General features: G+C 38.7%; 1 pseudogene; it reads left to right on the top strand.

Annotated features, from left to right (window-relative positions):
* The window catches only part of LOC116907201, a 20,082-nt pseudogene extending 13,071 nt beyond the window's left edge, over positions 1–7,011 (top strand).
* The last annotated feature ends 5,285 nt before the right edge of the window (positions 7,012–12,296 follow it).

Raw genomic sequence — 12,296 nt, 5'->3', positions numbered from 1 at the left:
ATTGAGAAGTGGCTATTAGCCCAAATGCTTGAATTAATTAGATGCCTAGAAACAATGAAACTCAAGATGGATGATCACGAAGGTTTACTCCTTCTTTAAAAGGGGAATAAGAATACCCTGGCAGGAATAGAGAGGCAAGATTAAAAAACAGACACAGAAGGAACACCCATTCAGAGCTTCAAGTTCTACAGGTGGCCTTCCACATACAGCTACCCAATTAGACAAGATGGATGAAGAAGAAGGGCAGGCTGACAGGAGCGGATGTAGATCGCTCCTGAGAGATACAGCCAGGAATACAGCAAATACAGAGGCGAATGCCACAGCAAACCACTGAACTGAGAATAGGACCCCATTGAAGGAATCAGAGAAGAACTGGAATAGCTTGAAGAACAAGGACCCCCATATGGGCCAACAATGCAAGCCACCAGAGCTTCCCGGGGACTAAGCCACTACCTAAAGACTATACATGGACTGACCTGGACTCTGACCTCATAGGGTAGCAATGAATATCCTAGTAAGAGCACCAGTGGAAGGGGGAAGCCCTGGGTCCTGCTAAGACTGAACCCCAATGAACTAGATTGTTGGGGGGAGAGCCTTAATGGGGGGAGGATGGGAGGAACACCCATAAAGAAGGGGAGGGGAGGGATGTTTGCCCGGAAACTGGGAAAGGAATAACCCTTGAAATGTATATAAGAAATACTCAAGTTAATAAAAAAAAAAAAATGTTGTTCCCATTCTCTTTGTTTCCAGGAGACATGGTTTTGTTGCTTGCATTCCAGACTGTGAAAAGACAATGGAGCCATGAGCAAAGGGCTGGAAGAAGCCCACAGTGAAGGATGGATGGACAGCAGAGCCTGTGCATTCTCATCACTCCGTAAGTGTGAGCAGGCTACTTGGGTTTGGGATTTGTATGTCATGTTCTCCACCTGATGCTGATACTATGAGGCAAGTCTCTATGTTGTGTTTGCTTTGCATCACGCCAACTTTCTGAACTTTTTGTGATTTACTCATTCATCCTTCATAGGAACTCTGTAAGACTGCAAAGGTTAACTAGCATTGATGGGAGCTTGTCTGGTTTTAGAATTACATGAATTCAACACTTAGGGATATGTACATAAGACAATCTCCAGAAGGTTTCTGAGGAAGAAAGATGCAACTTGAAGTTGGATGACACCATGTTCATGGACTGGGATCCCAGACTGAATAAAAGGAAAAGGCAAGCTGAGCCCCAGCACTCCTCTCTCTGCTTCCTGACTGCAGATGCAGTGTGATCAGTTGCCTCACTCTTCTGCTGCCAAGCCTCTACACCACCAGACAGTGGATGCTCCAACTGTGAGTCCTATTATAAACCTTCCCATCTTTGAGTTGCCTTCTGTCTGGTATTGGTGACTTCAGTGAGAAAAGACATCAACTTACTGATGAGGAAACTAAGAGCAACAACTCAGCTGCATGGAGACTCAGGGGCAGACTGACATGGGAGTTCATGCTCTGCTACACTTTGCCACCACTGAGGAAAGGCGACAGAGCAAGTCATTGTAAAGAAACATATGACCATGCCTGTCCTTATAACAGGAACAAGCAAAGGCTCAATCCTACCTGTCCCTTCCCTCTTCTAGAAAAAACCTAGGAACATATTATTTGAGTCCTATTAATAGTTATTTGCTTGGAATTTTTACATGAATTCATATTTTTAAGCCTCACAAAACATTTCTTAGAAGCACAGCATGTAAGAATAAATAAGTTAACATTTTAGTATAAAAAAGTTAACTTTATATTTATTTCTGTATTAAATATCTTTCTCCTTTTAATTGCTATATCCCAGTTTGAAACATGTGGGGAAAAAATTTCATAGGTGGGAAGAGCTCTGAAGCTTCTCTTCTGAATGAAAAATACTTATTAATAAAAGGTTAGGGTGGGACACTCAGGATCAAGCACCTACAGTTCCTTGATGGTCAACAGATGCGGAATATTACTTTACAGCTATGGCTTCAGACAGTGGAAAGGTCCCTCAGCCTAGGAAAGGCTGATGACTGGGTTGATGACAGATGCTAGTCCTCCAGGCTGTTAGGAAACAGTGTGAGTGGTGTGTTCAAAAGCTTTTCAATGCATCAAGCTGTCCAGAAATTGTTGAGTATTAAAACAGAAATGCGAAGGCTGAAATACCAGTACTCTTACCACGTGACTGAGCAGCCCTGGGAGGAAAAGGATCCAGCTGTTTTCTAAAAATTTCTGTAGTCAAAAGAACTCAATTCATGAGCTCATTAACCTAAACACAGACATACAAGGCAAGGTTATACTTAGCTACATTATATAAATGCTGTCTCTACATCTCTCTAAGCCAGCAGAGGGATGCCCTCTCTTAGTGTTTTAACACAACAAAGACATAAATAGCAATTGTTCACTCAGTAGTATCCCTGTCCCTGTGGCTCTGTTCTTGCTGTGCCTAAAGCATTGCTGGGTTTTTACTGCTCCCTTTGCTCTTCTGGACTCACCCTCCACACCAGCCGTTATGGCATGATGCTGTTTCCTTGCTCGTACACTCAATGGCCCATGATGTAGCAAGATTATGTCCTCATTCTTTCAGTCAGAATTCTTTACACATTCCCAACTTCACCAGCCCTCCCACCCCTGTACCGACTCCTAAGTACCCGTGAAGAGAAGGAATGCTGTCCCTCCTTGCCCAGCCTTGTAATATTTAAAGCGCTTACTCATCTCTCACTGCTCAGCTCCCAGGCTCTCTCTTGTGGGAGGCTTCCTATGTCATTCTGACAGGATTCAGATTATCTCCACTTTTCCATATTTGTTTTCTCATTAGCCCTTGAAGGAAGGATGCTGCTTCATTGCAATGTGTTACACTGCTTCTCATATCATAACTGCTGAGCATTAATACATAAAATGAAATGACTTACTTCCAGCCAGCTATTTCAGTGTGCACAGGCAATGCAGTGAAACACCAAAAGAATTCTATAGCTGGCTAGATAAGTAATCCAAAGATGCTTGTTGCTCATCCATTACATTTCTTAGTAGCTTTTTCGGTACTTCTTGTAGAAGAAACAATAGAATTTTGAAGGTTTCCATTATGAGAAAAAAAATGACTGCTAAACTTCACGTTGTTATATTAAACAATTACAGGGAAAATAATGAATTTCATTGATGTGGGATAAATAAAGAATAGTTTCTCAATTGATCTAAGTGAATAATTATATATTTTAGTTAGTATATATTTGTCTAAAATAGGATCGGCTAAAAAACAATTGTTTCAACATTCTTAATGAAATTATGCTTCCTGACAATATAGATTTCCTCAAATAATCTATTTAATTAAGAAACAGCATTCTTAATGCCCACTCTCACTTTTAGGATAAGAAGTCTAGAGGCAGGAGATATAGGGGTCAATTTATTTTGGGGAGTGGAAGACGGGATCTCATGGATCCCAGACTCACTTTGGACTCCTTCAGCGCCCTCATGCCTCCATCTCTCAAACTCTCAAATGCTGGGATTACTACACAGGCGCACTGTGTCAACCTGCTAGCCATTAATTACTATTATACAAGAAAGTGAAATGCAATTGCAATTGTTAAAATACATCAACAACAACAAAACTACAATGACCAGAAAAAAACATCAACTATAACTGTTCCCCAGACTGAGACAGTCTCACCTGTGAAATCAATGGTAATGATGTCCTCTTTACCAAAAGGACCCATATTTCACAGACACTATTAAGTACATAATTATTACACAAAGCATCTGGCCTTGGCTGACAAGTATATAAAATAACCTCATAAAACTAAGGCATATTTTTCTCTGTCAAGTTTGATCTCATTATACCTGAGGCAATTTTTAATACTTACTGCACAGAAAATGTTTTTCTTCTCAAGTCATTTTGGTCTCAGCATCACAAGACTCTTTACAATCCTCCTTGCACACAGTATCATTACTTTGACTTTTCTCTTTGAGTTTAGCTTTATCTTCCACATTGTTACCTACTAGAGAATCCTTCAGGTTATAAAATAGAAATGAGAGAAATGCATGAAACTATGCCATTGGACCTTCTACACAGTATGAAGACTGTAAAAAATTATTAGAACTTAGAATATACAATGAAGATGCTCACTTAAAATAGAAGCAGAACTAATTGGTTTAAATTCCCACAAATAAACCTTACATGTACAATCTGTTTTGGGTCAGTCCTTACATTGTCTAACTCCAAACAAACTTGCTTAAGGTTTGCTTCCACTATGGCTTGGCAGTTTTGATCGTCACTTTCAACACACTTGAATGTGACAGGACATAAAACTCCTTGGAAAAGGGCTAAGGAAATCCCTCATGTATCTCTCCAGTACTTCTAACCAAATGAACTTGCTGCGACTGTTTAACACCATAGAGAAATGTGTAGGGAGATTTGCTTTCACTTAAATAGATAAAGAGTTGAAAGAATAACATAGATTTTAATGTTATCATTGATAAAATTAAAAATATGTAATTTTGCTTTGCAAAACTAGGTGACATATCTTAAAAGGATGATAACACCTAACATTAAAAAAATATTTCTGTTTGCGTGCAATTAGTCTCATCAATATTAAGACATACTGTGATTAAATTCTATCTTTTTAATAGCCCTATTGAAAACTGTAACAAGTTTGTTCTGTTTTTAGGTACTGAGAACTGGTATATAACTACCTATATTACAAAGATATTTGCCCTTGTAAAGAACTTAGTTTGCTACACAGACTACTCTAAATGTCTTGCTCTTTCTCTACACCTCTATAATAATTGACAGAATTGATATTTTTAAATGTATTATAAATATTCTTTTTTATTAAGGCTCTTAAATTTTAGTGTACTAAAGAATTAAATATTAGTATCTATGCAGCTGCCTTAGAATTTTTTCTAGTTTCAGCCGGAGACTCTTGGAATTTATTTGGTTGTGATATAATGGTAAATACATTCTAACATTAAAAAATGTAAGCCAACACTTAAATACAGGGGCATTCAAATCCTCAGTTATTCATACCACTGCATACCCTATATAGGCTGCCACTCTGATTTTGTTTTAGATAAGATATTCTTATATCCTGTTTACCTACCTATAGGGATTCCTTTGAAATGTCAAGGTTTACAGATTACCTTTCTTTGTAGAAAGTGATTTTTATTACTCATGAACTGTTTCACTATCAAACATAATAGGGAAGCTGTGAATTAAAATACCTTTAAACAATTGTTCAAGAGCTTTTTTAAAAGTTGATCTTAAATTTAGTTTCTTATCTTGAAAGAATGTAACATTTAAGAAGTCAACTTTCAAAACAAAATTTTAATTGTTCCATAAAGTATATTTGTTGTAAAATTTGTATTTTCAAAGTTCTATTATATCTCAAAAGCTAAAAAGGCTAAGCTAAAATAATACTGCTAAAATTCTTACCGTAGAATGATGAACACAGCTACCGCGTACAGCTTCTCCACAAATGAAAATACATACATTTGAGAGCAAGAGCGGGGTTTGCTGAGTGCCTGCCACAGTGGGTGGTGAATCCCTTACCTCACAGGAGCTAGAAGAATTATGGGTTTGATAAAATGGACATTCAGGACAATGGTGAGGGCATCAAGGCTGTAGATGTCCCTGTGACGGCAGTGAAGTACACCTTGAAGATCAACAGTCATGAAGACCTTAAAAATCTGACAACCTGTGGTTTTCCTGGTGAAGCCTTGGGGTCGATATGTAATGCTGCAGAAGTGGTAGTTACAGCAAGTGCAGCTGCTGGTGACTTTAGCACCCAGTATGTTTTAGATGGCACTGGCCACACACTTTCTCAGAAGCCTGCACATCTTGGTCAAGGTACAACTGTAACTGCTCTAAAGAATCTACTTGTAAGAAAACAATTTTATTCAACAGCAAAAAAGTGTAAAGATGAGCTAAAAGAAATGCACAGGATCTTCTCATAAGCTACAGCTGAAACCTGACATAAGGATTATTTTGTACATACTAAGGCAGTTATTTGGCAGAAAAGTAGAGTTCCAGACCACAGGATGGTTCTAATGTGGTTCTGGGATCTGCTGTAATAGGCAACATGGAATCTGTCGAGCAGACTGTGAATAAGCTCAGGTATGAGGAAAGGGCTGAAGGACTTGGAACAATACAATAAGCAAATGAAGAAAGCTATTGGACAAGAAACACAAGTATCATTAAAAGACAGTAGGAAAAGATAAAAGTCACCGGCGTGTGGGGCTGGACATGGAGACATAAGGTGACCCATCTAACCAGCTGAAACTTGGCGAGCTCTTTCAGTCCCAGAATGAAGATATGAGTGAACATATTAAAGTAACAGAGATCCCCTTGTCTATGGAAAACCTAAACGTGAACTTTAAGAACAAAAAGAAGTTGATTTAGAGGAGAAGGATGAGATTTGCCTGATCCACATTCTCAAGTTTCCTGATGCATGGCTGGTCACATCCAGAGCAAATGCCATGCTACTGAACCCGTACAGAGTGGAGGAAGCCCTGCTATTTAAAAGGCTTCTTGAGAATCATAAATTCCTTGCAGAACCACTGGAAAAGCCTTTTTAATGGACATCATTATTTAGAGGTTTTACATAAAATGTCAAAAGTTTAGGAAAGACGCAATGGATCAGCTTACCTGTGTGACCCTCGTCTTCCGGAAAATGGCTTCAAGATCAGGTTGACACCAGGAGTTTCCAGTACTGAGAACTCCTTGGAAATAGAAGGCATAGCTAAGTGTCTCCCATTCTATGGAATAATGGACTTACAGGAAATTCTTAATGCTATAGTAAACAAAGTGCAAAGGAGATTTATGAATGTAGGCCTTGAAAAGTGATAAATTATCTGGAGGGAGAAGCTGTCCATCTATCCAGACAGCTACCCACATACTTACCACAAGAGGATGTCCAAGATCTTATCTATAGGATGAAGCACCAGTTCAGAAAAGAAATTAAAGGGTGTGTTCATGGTGGTCCATTTTTTTATCATTCCATCCATCTTCTAGGAACTTCATGATTAAGTTTATGACCGTTAGTTACTATGGAAATTGATGTGGTTCTTAAGCCACTTTTGTACTATCATGTATCAAAGTGATTATTTTTATACTGGAAAAGATTTTTTAAGGTTGTAAAATATAAATAATGTGGACTATAAAAAAAGCAAGAGTGACACTTGGGATGTATACATCATATTTTTCTTGGATTAATAAAAACACTTCTTCAAATATCAACTCTCTGTGGAAAGAACAGTGCATAGAGTCATCACTTAAAAAGTTCTGGAAGTTGTACAGCACAAACACGCGTGATATTTACTAGCTTCCATGCCCTTTCTGGAGACTGTGCAGCACAAATACATGCCAATGCTTACTACCTTCTAAGCCCTCATCTGAAACATCACCCCCTCAGTAAAAAAAGAAGGCAGCTCACATATGAACTGACATAAATCCTTCCCACTGTTTCATAACCATAGCACAAACCCATGTGTCTTATAAAGCCTTCTAATTCCTTTATTTATTTATCTTTTGATTTATTTATTTATTTATTTATTTATTTACTTTACATCTTGATCACGGATTCTCCTCCCTCCTCTCCTCCCAGTCCCTCCCTCTCATTTCCCCTCCCCCATACCACCCTTCCTTTCTCCTCAGAGAAGGGGAGATCTCCCATGAAGATCAACCAGCCTTGGTATATCAAGTTATAATAAAACTAGGCACATCTTCTCGTATTAAGGCCACATAAGGCAGCCCCATAGGAGAAAAGGGGTTCAAAGACAGGCATCAGAGTCAGAGACAGCCCCTGCTCCAGTTGTTAAGGATCCCACATGAAGACCAAGATGCACATCTGTTACATATAGGTAAGGAGGCCAATGTCTATCCCATGCATGTTCTTGGATTGGTGATTCAGTTTCTGTGAGCCCCTGTGGACCCAGGTTAGTTGATTCTGTAGGTTTTCCTAAAGTGTCCTTGGGCCTTCTGGGAAATTAGAGAAGGGGACTAGTGAAGTTGAAGGTTTAAGTTGGGGGTACAGTAGAATGAAGGTTGGATAGTGCATTAACCAAATCTATGGATGTATAAAACAGTCTTTAGAGACCCAGTAGTTTGTAGGCCAATTTTTAAAAACATTTAAAATGGGAGTTTGAACAAAGCTATCATCAGTGGGTGGATAAAGGTTTCACCCAGCAGACATAGGCTAATAAATGAAAATCTCAATGCCAAGCATGGGATACTTCCTATGAGTTATTGATCATGGTATCCCCAGCCAACAAAACAACATATTGCTATTCTTGGTTTCCTACCAAAACTAGATAATAAAACCATATTGATGAAAATATTTGGTAATAAGGCATGGAAAAATCAAGTTGGAACTGACCTGGAAATGTCTCTCCTGTTGGCTAGATTTCATATTACTAGAAGATGCTACGTGTTACTCTACAGGGCAGCAAAGTCTTCAGTGGACCTACCCAGTATATACTCTGCATGCTACAACCTTGACCTGCCAGGCAAGATGTATCCACAGGAGGAATAGTGGCATGGCATTACAGAGGTACCCAACCACTTTGGATTTGAGTCCTGTCCACAGAAAATTCATACTTGGTACTATAAACCCCATCAAAACTCCATATCTGGAGGGGTCTCTGGGGCAGGGGATCTCCTAAGACCCCTAAGTGCTAAGTGGACATGCCAAACTGCCTTTAAAAATATTGATGTGTATAACCGTACATTAGTGCTGGTATCTCCACTTTGGTCACAGAAGCTTCTTTTGCAGTAGCAGTCAATGGAGAGGCTTATAACTGGCTAAAGTCCTGAGACTGTTACATGCTCATCTCTAAATGATACATCTATGTTTTACAGAGGGGCTGAGCTTCTCATCTGTGATGTTAGCTTCTCCACCTCCTTTTGGAATCAAAGCAGCTCCCTTTGACAGTAGTGTGCAATAGGTACACAAACATTTACTTAATAAAGAGATACCTTAAATTAATCACCTCTTTGCTGGCTTTACTTCCTCACTACCAACTGTGTAAACCCCAACATGCTTATCTTTATTTACTGAAATTACTTTCTTCATAGCAGTGTCATGTTTTTATTCTCACAGTCTCTACACACAGTTCCAACACTATTGACAATATGACTAGACTCCACATTAGTAGATGACTATACACCTTTAATTTTAAGCCTCTACTTAAATTACTATGAAATTGAATAAAGAAGAGATGATCTTTAGTATTTTAAATCAGATAGAACTTAAATACTTTGCTCTTTCTAAACTTTCCCAGATATGAACTCAGGAAAGTCTCATTTGTGCAAGAAAATACTTCTGCAGAAAACAAAAAAAAATATTTTCAGGCAAGATTAAAGTGAAAGCACAAAACCTTGTCCATCATAGGCTGCCACATGACTTGCAAGTTGGCAACAGCTGGCAGATTAAATAAGCAGGAGTCACTGGGAAGGCTGACTCATACTTTGAGAATTCTTCTATTTACTATACCATACCCTACCCTCTGTTAGTTTGACTCAACTCTACTTCAGTCAATAGCAGATATCCAACAAATTAACCATGAGCAATATAACAAATGCCTAGCTAGTACTGGAGAGATGGCTCAGCAGTTAAAAGCACTTGTTGCTCTTATAGAGGACCCAGGTTTGGTTCCCAGAACCCAAGCGTTGGCTCACAACCAACCATCCATGACATTGTGATCCAATGCTCTCCTCTGGCCTCCATAGATACTATTGAACACATGGTGTGGTGCACATACATGCAAGCAAAACATTTATACACATAAAAGAAATCTTTCATTTCTAACTAGTTTTAAAAATGCCTAGATGTGCCAGTAAGGTTTCTCTGTTTTGTTTCTGGGGGAGTGTATAAAAGCCTATGACTGCATTGCTGCCTAAAGCTCTCTGAACTGCTCCTGATTCTGAGGGGTTACCCTATTAAATTTAATTTGTCTAAAGTTTTCCTATCAATTAGAACAGTATTCCACTGAGATAGCTTTATAACAATAAAATAGCTTTTGGGTCCTTTTGTAAGTAGAACATTATTAATAGTTAGGAGGTAGTGTTGATGAAGTTAAAGCTTTTACTACTCTCTCTAACCCTTGTGTCCCTTCATAGCAACTGGGACAGCTGACACAGAATTGGTGGGCTCAGCATTCCAGCAGAGATGGTGGTGATAAGGCCCCACCCTACTCCTACTCTTCTTCCCACATTACAGTCTCAATGCTTGTTATTCCAAATCTGAAGGTCATATTTTAATTTGTGTGTGTGTGTGTGTGTGTGTGTGTGCGTGCGCGCACGCACGCGCGCGCGCACCCAAACAATGCAACATGCCCTTGCATTCCTATGGAGGCCAAAAGACAACTTTAAGGACTTGGTTCTCTGCTGGTATCATGTGGATTCCATTCAGGTCATGGGGAGTGGCAGCAAGTGACTTTCCCCACTAAACCATTACTCATCCCCTGAATCTCACATGTGTTACTCTCCTCACACTTGCTACAACTATCTATCAACACAACTCACTGGCTAAAGCTTCAAACTTTCAAACCCTTCCTGTCATCTCTCTACCACTGCAATCATAATCCAAGTCTTTTGTCCACTCCCACCAACACCCTAGGCTCCGGTTAGTCCTCTTTGTTTCTAGTCCTGTCTTCTCTACTATAGCAACCACAGGGATCCTTTCTTAAAAAGATAGCGGATAGTAACTCAAAACTCCCAAATGACCTTTCCTCCACAGAAGTCCGCCCTCCTTTAGGCCCTGGTAAGACCCCACCAAATCTGGGTTATGTGTTTCTTTATGTTCCTCATCTGAGTCAAAATTGCCTTCCTTTATTCAAACCTAATTTTCCAGCTTTCAGAGGCCATTCTTGAGCAGCCTACCTTACATAGATTCATTCTCATTCATATTCTCTCTCTCTCTCTCTCTCTCTCTCTCTCTCTCTCTCTCTCTCTCTCTCTCTCTCTCAACTACATTTTTAATAAACTAGTTTTGGGTGCCTAATATATTCTGCTGGAGAAAATTCAATAAAAACTTCAGACCCATAGCATTCTCAAGGTTGGTTTTTTGTTTGTTTGTTTGTTTTGTTTTGACTTCTTTAATTATATGGATTCTGAGGCATTTCTCAAGGCCTGTTTTGAAGTTTTATTCACCTTTAAGTCCCCAGTATCTATAAAGTACTTGGCATATAGGAGATGAGATGTGAGACACATAGGTACATACAAACATACACAGCCCTAATATGTGATTTGTATTACTAGGAAATATAAAAAAGAATTAAGCCCTATTTTTAATGCATGTCTTTCATGACAAAATACTGGTGTTTTAGTTTTGTTCCTTATGTGTGGGTTTGGTGTGTGTGTTTTTGCATAAGCACAGGTGAACAGAAATGTTTGCAGAAGCCAGAGGTTAATGTCAGGTGTCTTCCAGCACTCTCTACTTCTAATTGAACCCAGAGCTTGTGAATTCAGCAACATTGGTTGGTGAGCAAGCCCCAAGCATCAACCTGTCTCCACTTCCCCAATCCCAGCACTTCCCCAGTGCCAGAACCACAGCATATCACACCTGGCTTTTCCTGTGGGTGCTGAGGATCTGAACATAACTCCTCAGTTTACCAGCATTTCCTATCTAAACCCTCCACAGGCCCATTTTATTCTTTATTACTTAAATCCCAATCACCTTTCCTGGCAAAATATAAACATCCTAAATATAATATAAAAATATAAAATCCTAAAATTATCAATTATCTAAGTATTTCATCTTTAAGATATTGCTTCCCATCTCCACAGTTTTTAGAATCTAGGATTAAATCTGTTAAATAGAATGTAGAAAACCGGCTTAATATTTTGAAGATTTCAAAAAGAATTAAAAGTCAACAAACCTGAAACTTTTAAAAATAGATAATAACCTTAAGTTAAATTTTTCTTTTATTTTTAGTTAGCTTTGTAAAGCATAACTTAAATGAAAAATAATTATATGAGCAAGCATTTGTAATCATGCTTCTTTTTTCTTTGTGAGTTGTTTTTTTTTTACATAGGTTCACAGACCAGTGTCAAATTTACTATGTTGCTGAGGATGATCTTGAATTACTGATCCTCCTGGCCCCATCTCCTAAGTGCTGGGATTACAGGGATAACACCATTTTGATGTGAAATCACTGCTTTTAATATTAATTAATATATCATGCAAATACAATAATATGGCTAGAGTTTTCTACTTACTAAATAATCTAAGCAAAACTCTGAGAAAGGCTAAAATGCACATACTACACATAACAATCGTGAACTTCTTAGTTTTCTTTGCCTTTTGCAG

This window comes from Rattus rattus, chromosome 8 (assembly GCF_011064425.1).
Source record: "Rattus rattus isolate New Zealand chromosome 8, Rrattus_CSIRO_v1, whole genome shotgun sequence".
NCBI lineage: Eukaryota > Metazoa > Chordata > Mammalia > Rodentia > Muridae > Rattus > Rattus rattus.
Note: the sequence above shows the minus strand (reverse complement) of the source record. Positions and strands in the feature narration are given on the sequence as shown.